This window comes from Cuculus canorus, chromosome 3, assembly GCF_017976375.1.
Source record: "Cuculus canorus isolate bCucCan1 chromosome 3, bCucCan1.pri, whole genome shotgun sequence".
Classification (NCBI taxonomy): Eukaryota; Metazoa; Chordata; class Aves; order Cuculiformes; family Cuculidae; genus Cuculus; species Cuculus canorus.
In genome coordinates, this window is record NC_071403.1 from 32404847 (window position 1) to 32417131 (window position 12285).

Here is a 12285-nt window from a genome sequence, read left to right on the forward strand (position 1 = left end):
TTTGATGGAAATGCACTTTGTAATGCGTTTAACCACTTTCAAGGTTAGAGCCAAAACCTTTAACCGGCAAAGATGTGGATCACAAGAAGTCACAGGAAAGACCAAAGCACGAGCCTGATTGCTCATAAAAGCAATTGCATGCTGCAGAATTTTAAAGATGCCTTCTTGTGTGATGAATATATGCAAAGCCTCTAAGGTCACTAAAGTTAGTTTTACATTGAAGCTGGGGTTTTCAAAGGAATGTAAAGATCGTCATTTTACTCCTTCAGAAACTCTTTAAATATTCCAGCTTATTTAGTGGTTATTAATCAAGACTAGATCCTCTCCTGCATGTTATTAACATTATCCTTTCCACATAGACCCTCTGATGCCTATCACCATACTGAGCTCATGCTGGAGCTTTTCCCTTAGGGAGGTATATATGGGCCTCTCAAAATAGGAAAAAAGAACCAACAAACAAACCCCAAACCAAACAGGCAGCTATTAATTTTATTAAACTTGTAAGAACAGTTCTTTGTTAACTGTGATACAGAAGAAGAAAAGGGAACTCTGCAAACCACAAACTACTCTAAATTCAGCTCTGTTGAGTGATCCAATTGATTCTCGAATTTGAGATTATCCAATTTGGATTCCCTTTTCTAGCTGGAGAAATTCCACCTAGAGCATAACTGTTTTTTTTTAAAAAAAAAAAAAAAAAAGTCTTTACCTAGTTAACAGCTTCAATCTGAGCAGGTATTGTTGATATTGTTGATTCATTTATCAGCCTTCCTGCTGCAAGTTTTATGTGGCAAGCAGATGTAAAACAGGTCTCACAAAACGATGGATACGGACACACACACAAAAAAAATATCAAAATTGTCCAAAGAACTTAAGAAAAAGGCTAAAAGTGTAAGTGGCAGCCTAAGCACTGCTTCAGAGAGGATATATTCTTTGTATACTGCTCTGGTCAAGCCCTGGTTTTGGACAGCCTGTGGTACACAAAACCGAGGTAAGGAAGCAAGCTGAAATGCCAAAAATACATGGTATAACTTAAATGAGCTGCCAGGAGCACTGCCTAAGTTTACAAGGCACATTCCAAATGAAAATCAAGAAGCTGAAATATTTTAAACCTAGAGGTTAAGCACACTCTCTTCTTCCCTTTCATTTTCCTCCACAAGCACCCAACTTGCATCAGTTTTATCCCAAGAAGTCCTTCACACTGAAACACATCCCTCCAAGTCTGCTCTACACTTCCTTCAACCTTCTCCTTTCTTCACACTTCCATCTCTCTAAAGCACACAGCCCTCAAACTGTGAGAGCTCCAAACTCCCACAAGAGAAAGATTAAAACTACATTTAAAAAAAAATAAAGTAGTAAAATACGCTGAAAAGAATCCAGTCAGTAAACTGTCAAACATCAGGACAGGAAGATGACAAAAACCTGCCCTATTCTCTGCATATGACAAAGATTAATAAAATAATTATTCTATAAATATTTTCATTTTGGGAGCTGAAAATGGTCTGGCATTGCCAAATAACATTGTTATTCTGAAACAAAAGCTTGGCTAAAGACTTGCATAAGTATTATATTTTAACTAAAATAAAGAAATAGAAACTAGGGTAACTGCATTTTAGTTCTTGAGGTTCCCAGCACAAGAAAATAAAGTAACTTTGGTATTTTACTTTTTTTGTTAAACACAGGCAGAAACTCAAGTATGATTCTTTCCATTACATAGTCACCACTATGGTAAAAAGGCAGCCATCCTGCAATAGCATAAAGCCAGCGCTCTAAGAAACTGAAAAGAAATTAAACCAAGTACCTATGGTCCAATCTGAACCAAACACTGATGGTTGATTCATCAACACAACAGCAATCTCCAGCAAGGATACAATTCTGTTAGGTCCTGTTTCCATGATGCTTGATCACAGAAACAGTAAATTTTTCAGGAAGGAATAACATAGTCTTGCACATCACACTAAGTTTTCAATGACAGTACCATGCAGCATAAATTGTATGCATTCTCATACTTCAGGATTAAAAGAAAACACTACCTTCTTACAGTTAAAGAGAGAGAAAAAGAAAAAAAAAACCCTAATGATTATTCTTCCTATGTAGTCATTCTACTTACTCCAGAGTGGGAGGCAGGAGTTTAGATACATAATTTATAGTTCAAGTCTTCTTTAAATGGAAACTTAAATCAAATCAGAGGTATGAACTCAAAACATATTAAGCACATCAAATCTCTGTTCCTTATGGGAATCAAGTTAAAGCCGCTTTAGTTCTGAATGACAGCATCCATTAAAGTTTGATGTACTTCAACTGATCTGTTTTAATGCCTTACCTCTAGTTAAACAAGCTAATACACAAGCCTACAGTTACAAGTATAAATTGAGTCTAATACCATGCTCTAAGTAAGAAACATGCGTGCAGACCTGAGGAGACAATGTGAGTATTTTCTGGTTCTTCACTTCCTTTCATTAACTTGGGTCTGTTTAAAACTGTTTTACACATAGTTTTACAATCAGGTTTCTTATCTACTGTCTCAGGGTAAGATTTATTTAATAATATTGCACTTTCACAGCTTTTAGTCAAGAATTATAGAGATAATTAGTCTGTTGACAGTTACCTATAACAAACTCAGCATTTCACTCTGGAAGTATAAGGCTTGAACATTCTTAATGTCTATTAAAACAATTACCCGTTATATTCATTCTGCTTTTGCTCATAGGTTTTCACTTCTTACCCAAATTTTCTGCAGTCTTTTAGGCCACACATGAGAAAACTCTAATGTGTGAAGCAAGCTAAAACAAGATGTTCATTGGCTATCTCCCAAGTCATTAAACGCCTACCACAAGATTCCTCTCATACTCAAGATCAGACTGCAATTGAATAAAAAAAGTCACTTTGCAATCTAAGGCCTGCTATTGCCTTAGTCTTCTATTAAATATGACAAATTCTTCAATGAGGCAATGAATGCCCCAAAACCAGTATTTCCCCTCAGTATGAACTGACACGGTTCAGGAATGCTCAAAAGATGGCTTAATGTAATTCACAAAATTTGGTGAGCAACGAGATAAAAATATAAATAAGATATGGTAACTATGCTCTTATGGCAACCGATAAGGACTCAGAACAGCATCAGTTTTTGAAGAGACGCTTTGAAACAACAGTAAGATGGAGAAAGTAGTAACTGGTTAATATTTTCCTCCATGAGAGGTTATGCATGTGGTGCTCTGCATTATCTTCCACTGAATATAACCTCTCTCTAAAACAACTTTTACTGCAAGCAAATGAGTGCTGGACTGACTTTTTGCCCAAGGCAGCAAAAGCCTTGTGGCCGTGAAAACAACATGCCCAAAAGACTCATAAGACTTTCTTCTTGAGAACTGAGAGCAGATACTGTCCCAAATACTTTGCAGAAAGGAGTAATTGGAAGTAACTCTCAAGAGCTACAACACAACTGCAGACCTAGTGTCACATTGGAAAGGGATCAAAGTGGCGTAGAGACACTCAACATCTGAATACATCAGCAGATTTATGAGGTTGACAAAGCCTGGTTTGTTCTCAAGCCTTGACTTAAGTAATTCATTTAAAAGTTATTCTAGCGACTTCGACTTTGCTTTTTTGACTGACCCTGAACTGGGAACAGTGTCCAGTGGAATAATGATGAAGATTTAAAGATCCTTCCCTTACACCCAACTGGAACATACTAGCATGCAAATAGCGATAGCAAGTAATATTCTTATAATCCCAAGCAAAATGACAGAGTTCATTCATGCGCTTCATCCTTCTAGAAAAACAACTTTGGACTACCAGGAGAAAAACAAAACTAAAAAAAAAAAAAAAGAAAAAGAAATACATCTTTCAGAAGTTAGTTGAGTTCCTTACACAACTATGCCATAACCCTTTACTAAGAACCCCCATGACTCCCTCAAGCCTCCCATATGTTTATAGCTCTTAACTCTGCCAAACTAAGTGTTTGGGCTGAGATTTTTCCAGTTTCAGCCCTCATGAACATCTGACTGTTCATATAAACCATTTGCATGCCATTTGCAAGAATATCACTGAGGAGAAAACATGTAATACATGGATGTTCCTATTCCAAGGAGAGCTGCTGTACTTGACTCAGACTCAAGAATCCTCTTAAGTCTGCTTACCCTGCTGAAGCAAATGCTAAGGAAAAGAAAGCATAAAGCAGCACACAGATATCAAAAGCCTTCTGTGGTACACACGGTCACTTTAGAGCAAGACACAAGATCAGGGACTTGAAAACCAGTATCAAGGCCTCTCACTGGTGTTGTGCATTTGCTTCACTACCCTCAACCACATTCCCCATCCCTCAACTTAGTCCTATTCCTGGTCTCTAAAGATAGGGAGCTCTGTTGCAAAATTAAGCTGTACTAGGGAGAGATTGGCTATCTCCCTCCAGTTACCCTACTTCTTCTGTTTCAATAAACACCACATAACAGCCCCCTAATTGTTATTCCCTATTTCTGTACAGGTCTGTGGTTTTAGACCTCCTGCATCTTCCCTTCAGCTTCCCCTCGTCAAATTCACAGATTCACAGTCTATTTTGTCTCTGTTCATATAGAAGTAGTTTTGTATGACCAGCTTTCTCCACTTCCCTTCACTTCACTTTTATAGTGCTACTGTATCCTTTGAGGTGGAAAGGGATCAGAATGGCATACAGACAACATCTGAATGCATTAGGGATTTATGAGGTTGACAGTCTGGTTTGTTCTGAGGTCTTGACTCCAGTAATTCACTTCCAAGTTATTCTAGTGACTTTGAATTTGCCTTCTTGACTGCCCCTGCACTGGGAGCTGTCTCCAGCAGAAGAGCGATTCAAAGATTCTTCCCTACCCTCAACTTGTACCAGTAATGATCATTCAGAACCCACTGCTGTCTGTAAATGGGCACATGGTTTTTTCTCTCCCATTTACACTGCATTGAAAGTCAACGCTAATAGATGCAAATATAATTTTATCACATAAGCTACTCAGTATTTTTGCACTTCTGCACAGGTTAGCAAAGAAACCAAACCAGGCTAAATAATTTTCTATCATTAAACTGTCACCTGATGCTTGACTTTTCCTAGGGAAAAAAAGTGTTATTTGTGTATACTCCATAAATATGGACTTAGAGGAGACCTTTAGAGCTGTTAAATGATGCACATCAGGGACAGCTTTGGCACTAAAACAAAGGAGAGTTTCTCCCATTTATCTCATGCTTAGTTCAGTCCCCGAGGAAAAGGTTGATTTCTGCAGCAAGGGACACAAAGCTCACTTCAGAAAGAGGAAGGGTGAAGGAAGAACTGGTCAAGAGAACCACCCCAGGGAGAAGGAAATCAGCATGGCAGCCAGCAGGAGGAGAGTGACACAGGCTGCAGCTTACCAGCTGCTCTGCTCAGCAACACCAGAAGCAGGAGGAACGGCAGAGCTGGAATCAGCGATGAGTGGATTCATAAGACCTTGGAGAAAAGCACTAGAAAAGAGACTAGAACAAGGAAGAAGGATACATGAACTACAATAACGTATCAGTGGTGAGGAGCGGAAACAGCTGTGGAAGCAGAAGGGAAGACCAAAAAAAAAAGGCAGAGGACAACAAGAATAAGTGTTGGTGAAGCAATGGGTGGGAAATGGGACAAAGAGTACTAAAAGGAATGAACCAAGTAGAACAAACAAGACTGAGAAAAAAAAACTACTGGAGGGGAAAGCAAAGGGCAAAATACAGAAAATGTAAAGGAGGAAGAGACACACAGAAAAGTGTCCAACACAGCAAACATTCCTCATAACCTGGGCAGTAAGTCCAGAGCTCCACCAACCCTCTGGCAAATGTGCCTCACTCTTATCCTCTTTTAAGGATTAGTTTCCACGAAACTGAGGTTTCTTCAGATGGCAGGCTAATGTCTGTGTTGTGAGCAGAAGGTTGGAAAGAAGACAAAATGAGGCATAAGGGAACAGAACCATAGCAGAAAAAAAGAAGTTTCTATTGAAAAAGAGCCTTCATAAGAAAGAAGCTTCTATTTCCAAGGACAGAAAGTGGAAAAATATATAGAACCTGTCAAATACTTTTATCCTTTCAGCATGACCTTCAAGAATAAAATCAGTCAGATTTGTATAAAAAGTGAAGGCAGAAAAAGATGAGGGCTCAGACAGCATGTCAAAAGTGGTGAAAAGAACCTGGAACTACGATATGCAATACGATTAAAAATTGAGGAAACTCTCATGAAAGCAGATTAAAAACCTGAAAAAGTTGATTCTAACTTTTCATTACAAGCACTTCAGCATACAGAAGTGGCAGCAAAAGCAGTAAATATTACAGCTGACAGACTCTGTGATAGAATAGGGAAACACAAGGAGAGCCAAAAAGTGTCTCAAAAGAAGAAAAGTGAGCAGGAACAAGATGATATGAAAAGTCCCAAATACTTGGCACACTAGATACCATAAGAAATTCTAAGCAACAAAATATGAAGGATAGGACACAAAGAAGAAACTACAAGACAAAGAAAAGGTTTAGAATAGGAATTACAGACACTAGAGTTTGAAGAGGGCAATAAAAGAGCAGCTCTGCTAGTGAACACAAACACTGAAATAGTATTACCCCTACCTGAAGAGGCAAACACAAGCTAATACATACAGCTACGCAACCAGATGCACCATCTGCATTAAATTACAGAGAATGAACACAGAAGAGTTCACAGAAAGACAGCCAGGAGCCAGTCAGAGGAAAGATGACAAGCAAAAGATTACAAGCTACGTGCAAGTAGCCTGGTAAAGAGGACTAAAAAACCCTACAAACAATATATTTTTCTCCTTCTCAGACCGCAAATGTTTTACAATAGTTATTGAAATAACTGAATGCAATAAGACATTTTGTCCCAATCAACATCACTACTGTACAATAGGATAACCAAGCCAAATAATCTAAGAAGTGCAGCATGCAGTTTGTTTCCATTCATTATGACATCTTCCACAGTTCGATAAAAATCAAAACAGCACGTCCTTTACAGGAGGCAATAAAAAGAGAATAGGTCAAGGATTCTTCCTTTATCCTGTTATTGCTAAGACAGAAAACACGTTTTTGCAATGCCCTACCTAAAAAAAAAGTAAAATAGACCTTTCATTTTTGGCAAGAAGCACAGCAAAGTTCAGGCAAGGGGCCAGATGTTTTGTTAAAATACATAATACATAATTAGCTTTGATAAGGACTCACAAACAGTGCCCTGAGAATCTTGTCCTAATGCCCTCTCTTCTTACTTAATAGCCAGCACCAGTTTTTATCTCAGAGGTATACAAGCGTATTTACACACACACACTCCAAATCTCTTCTAAAAGAGAAGAACATATCCTGCACTATCAAGACTACAATAATCTCCCAGTAAGACAAAGCTATATCCATAAGCACAATAAATATTTTAATTCATACACTGAGTTACTTCAGCATAACCTCATGTAAAACAAAGCACACTGCTGATGACTGTTGCAGTGAGAGACTGGGGGCACTCCCTGTTCCACATTGCCCCTTTTCAGCTCTCCTCCCTTTCCTGTCACTGTCACCACTTGCTTATTCCACCATACACATGCTATGTCCCCACCTAAACAGCATATAGCGGGATTTCACGTATATACGTGTCTATATGGCTTCCCTTTTGCCCCAGCTTTTTATGGCACAGTCCCCATCTGAGACACTGTGCCTGGATTTTGCCACAAAAACAAACTAACAAACCTCAGAACAGATTTACAAGACAGAAAATCCTCTCAGCCTCCTATTCCAGTGTGAGCATCTATTGCTGTCAGATTTTTAGGTATTTTATATTAACAAAATAAGTTAATGTGATATGAAACAGATTTGATGGAGTAACAGGACTCAATGGAAAGAGATATTATGAATACCAAATAAAAAGACTGAACCATACTGAAGAAAATACAATGATAAACAGGAGATAAACAATGATAAATGTGAAAAGATGCACAGATGAGTGTTATTTTATAAAGCACAAATATTTTTTAAAAACCTCATTCAGGAAAAGCCATGCAAGGAAGATTCCTTCCTTTAATTTTTCTTTACTATTCATAGCATATGAATTGGACTGTATGCAAAACCAGAGTAATTAGTTTAAATACTGCCAACATTCTCACTGGTGATCATTGGTTGCTTCTTGCAAGAACATCTGTTCCATCTTGCTTAAGAAATGAAGTACAGACCCTGTTACCTAGACAACAGAATCCTTCTGAGCAACACACACTATAAAAGGGCAATATCAACCTAAGTCGCACCTCATATTCATTCTCCCCACTGCTCCCTTATTGCCGTTAACACAACCAAATGCCATGACTCTAACATTAAGCCCATATTTATCAGATCGCAAACTCAGCCCTACATTCACACGTAACATGTGAAGCAGAAGTAACAGCAGCGTTACTGTCCTTTGGCCAAGCAACGGCAACTTCAAGGCTCTGTATCCAACAATTTTCCACCAACGTGACTACCATATCACGAGTAGCCCAAGAGCAAGTCCTACCAAAACTATAAGTCTCAGCTCAGTCCCCTTGAATGCAGTCCAGAAACAGTTAACTTCCTTGCCATGCCCCTGGATTACTGGAGATGGAGGGAGGGTGTCATCCCATACCAGCACTCACTCATGCCCTTAAGGACAGTAGCAGGAGATTCACTTTTGGAAGATGCCTTTTGTTGCCTTAGCAAGCTCACAAATATTGATGAAATATTAACAACAAAGAAGCGCACCAGAGATGACAAATTCCTTTAGTTACATGGATGGACTTTTTTTTTCCTCTGTGCATGTGAGGGAGGACCAGTGAAGAACCAGCAAAGCTCAAACGATGTGTAAAGCCTGAGGATTAAGCACTGCGAAAGGAAAAGAGAGCTCACTGGGGCAAAACAAGCTGCAAAACAATCACCAGCACTCTACTATCACCCTAAATTCATCTCACTTCATCTTCCTTCTGACAACTCCCTAAACTTCTTTCACTCCTCTTTCACCTTTTTCACTTCTTGGCTGTGAGAAGGACAGCACTGTCTATTCTCAAACGCATATGCTGTAGCTCTCCCTGTTGTGGGGTGAAGCTTCTATACAAGAACCTCTATAGCTTTTATGCATTTGGTTTTGCACATGCAATAGCAGCCAAAGGAATCCTGCCTACAGGAAAGCTAGGGAGGGGCTCTTGATCTTTATCAGACAAGGAGGAACAGTCTTAAGCTGAAAGAGGACAGATTTCAATTAAACATTAGGAGACAATGTTTTATTGAGTGGTGGGACCCTGGAACAGGTTGCCCAGAAAAGCAGTGGACGCCCCATCCCTGGAGGTGTTCAAGGCCAGGTTGGATGGGACTTTGAACAACCTGGTCTGATGGGAGGTGCCCTGCCCATGGCAGGGGGCTGTAACTGGAGGATCGTTAAGGTCCCTTCCAAGCCAAACCATTCTGTGATTCTATGAATAATGATCTGAGCATGCACTTAAATTTCAAGTCAGTCAGCACAAGACAACAGCACCAGAAAATACCAAGCAAGAAAAGGAGCAAAGGCTATTCAACCCAATTATTGGCAATCGGTTCACCACAGACCACACAAGAGAACAGAAAGCTTTAGGACTTCACTAACGCAAACATGGCAGGTACTTTTATGGGAATGCTCTGACAAGTTATATTCCCACCTATTTCCACTGGTATGCAGAACAACACAATTATAAGCACATCCGATAAGCAAATAGGTGGCATTTTGAGCATTAAACTTAATACTCCTAGTTAGTCTAGTTAACAATAGAAGATAGGCATGGGGGTTTTTTAATTTGCTTTGCAGATTCTGCACTTTTAGAGGGGAATTCAAGGCCACTTATTTGGATAAGACAGAAATTGAACAGTTTAAAGGAAGGCTTTTGTAACAGCACCTTATACAGCAGTGTTTCACAGGACAAAGATAACATTTAAAATAATCTCAGTGCGACAGGAATAGAAACAAATTTGTTTTTCAGACCCATCTGTGTTGGGGAAAAAAAAAAATGAGTTCTGGAGGTATTGAAGAAAGAAAATATGAGCTTGAAAATGGTCTGTGTATTTGAGTTACCCAGGCGAAGAAAAAAAAAAAAAAAAAAACCTCAAATAATCCATCTGGCCTCAGACTGAAAAGCTGAACAATGGAGGTAGCCGAGAAGGATTAAAACTTAAAATCACAGTAGAATTCTGTATTTGGACTACAAGGCTTCAAGCAAGTTCAGTGAATTTCAGATGTGGAACAATACAAAAGACAATTTAGTAGCAGTGAAATATTTTTAGGCCACAAGTATAATAAATACTTAGTAGAATATAAAGCTGCAAGACCAACCATCCTCAGAAAAAAATAAAACGGACTAGTTAAAACCTAGGAAAGAACAAGATCACTCATACATAAAAATAACATGTCAAACCAGAAGTAATAATTATTAGTCTGAAGTGCAAAGATACTAAGACAGATAAGGATACTGAACAAACCTTGGAGCCAGGTTAGAGAGAGACAATCACAGCAATAAGAAGTTTTTTCATAATAAAAGCATAGAGAAGTCAAACCAAAATGGTTTCAAGACAGAGCTAGTGGACAGGAAACCATGTACTGCTTCCAAATATTAAAGGCATCTGGAGATAAACAGAAAAGCAAGCAAGGGAAATAGTACAAAAGGCAACTGAGGTAAAAAAGAAACTGGAGTAATCTAATAAGCAAGTGAAAATACGGAAGAACAATAAGAGTTGAGAAACAAACTCTGCAGAGGCCATGGGATGGGATAAGTTCATTAGCACAGAAAGAAAAGGCAGAGACTTCCTCAAACATCAAGAACTGGCAGCAGATCTCATATTTCATAACTGTCCATAATCAAATTTATTCTACTCATAGCTTCTTTCAATATGCTGTTCACATATTCAAAAAACTGATGACTTTTTCCAATAGCATAGTCTGCCAGGACCACCCTAACTTCAGTATCCTTGGGTGGCTGCATATGAAAGCTCAAGATCACGTATACTGAGCATATACATACACCCCCAATTCAGTACACGCGCTACATACAGGTGACAAACAGGTTTAAGAAAGCATATTGACACTGCTAATGCAACAGGAAGGATGAACATGATGCTCTTCCTACAAGGCAGAAACATTTCACTAGTCAGATGGCCAAACGGAGCAGAGAACAAAACCATGACACTTGCACCTTTCTTAACAAAACACAAACCAAGCGAACTCTACACACTAACAACTTCACACTGTACAAAATCCTTACAAAAACCCGCAGAGTAAAATATACCTCTAGACTAAAAACACTAACTACATAACCATACACAAGGGTGAAACCAATACTAAATGAAACACTGAAAAAATGAACTTTATTTACATTTGGTGAAGTCCTAAAGATTTTTCTACCAATGTTTCATTCTCAATCCAGCCATCTCTGTTCTGTATTAATTTATGCAGTTTAGACACTAGTAACAACATTTTCTTCTGCCTCACAGACTCAGTGGGCAAAGAAAAGCTCCAGACAGCCTTCAGGTCAGGACTAGCAGAGAGACAAATAACGATAACATTGTGTTGGGAGTACATAAAGAACCATTTTCTAAGGATGGAGAATCAGACTAAGTCTTCTCTACAACTCAAAGAAATTTCTGAACCACAAAGTTTGGTTTTATGAGACACCTTAACCTTCCTAACATCTACTGGAAGGGAAACACCACAGAGCACAAGGAACCCAGGTAATTTTTGGAGCTTATTACAGACAATTTCTTAATACACATACCAGATGGGCCAACAATGCTGGCACACAACTGTTCTTAAACAATGAACAACTGGTTGGAGATGTGACAATCAAAGACAGCTTTGGATGTAGCAACCATCAACAGTTCAAGAGCCTGAGTGGACTGAAAAAGGCAAGAAGCTGAACACACACTTGGAGCTTCAGGAGAAGAGATTTTAGCTTATTGAAGGAAGTGGTAGGTTGCCACTAGAAGCAGCTCTGAAGAGCAAAGGGGCTCAGGAAAGCTGGCAGATTGACTCAGTAACACCAGTATCAGGACACCAGCTTGGCTAAGCAGATTGTCAGAACTCCAGTGCAGGAAGGGCAGTACACAAACAGGTGCAAACAAGGACAAGTGACATAGGAGGAATTTAGAAACATTGCCCAGGCACATAGGGATGGTGACAGGAAAGCCACAGCTCACGTAGAATTGACACTAGCAAGGAATGTTGAGGGCAGCAAAAAGACCTTCTGCTACTACATTAGTTGTGAAAGGCTGAACAAGAAAATATAAGCCTTTTGCTGAATGAAG

General features: G+C 39.0%; 1 protein-coding gene across 1 annotated transcript in view; it reads right to left on the bottom strand.

Annotated features, from left to right (window-relative positions):
- CDK19 (cyclin dependent kinase 19) overlaps nucleotides 1–12285 on the bottom strand; it is a 126098-nt gene that overhangs the window by 87574 nt on the left and 26239 nt on the right. The window lies entirely within an intron of this gene.